This window comes from Etheostoma spectabile, chromosome 15 (assembly GCF_008692095.1).
Source record: "Etheostoma spectabile isolate EspeVRDwgs_2016 chromosome 15, UIUC_Espe_1.0, whole genome shotgun sequence".
Taxonomy (NCBI): Eukaryota; Metazoa; Chordata; class Actinopteri; order Perciformes; family Percidae; genus Etheostoma; species Etheostoma spectabile.
Window position 1 is genome coordinate 32806970 of NC_045747.1, and position 215 is coordinate 32807184.

The window sequence follows — 215 nt, forward strand, 5'->3', positions numbered from 1 at the left end:
CATGGTTTAATTTTCAAAAAAACACCATATATTTCTTGGACTGCACATTGCTGCAGCTCCTTTTTTTCAACCTGTGTGTTGAGCTCTCTCTGTTTTAGCTACAGAGTGAGGCATCGCACTTCTGTTAGGAGTCGCACATGCTCAGTAGCTAAGGTAAGGACTACTAGCAAGTCAGCTGCAGAGTAGGAGGGCGTGCCACGCTAGCAGCTAGGCAA

At 46.0% G+C, this 215-nt stretch overlaps 1 protein-coding gene across 2 annotated transcripts in view; it reads right to left on the bottom strand.

Moving 5' to 3' along the window:
* The window catches only part of eci1 (enoyl-CoA delta isomerase 1), a 21546-nt gene that overhangs the window by 16496 nt on the left and 4835 nt on the right, over nt 1-215 (bottom strand). The window lies entirely within an intron of this gene.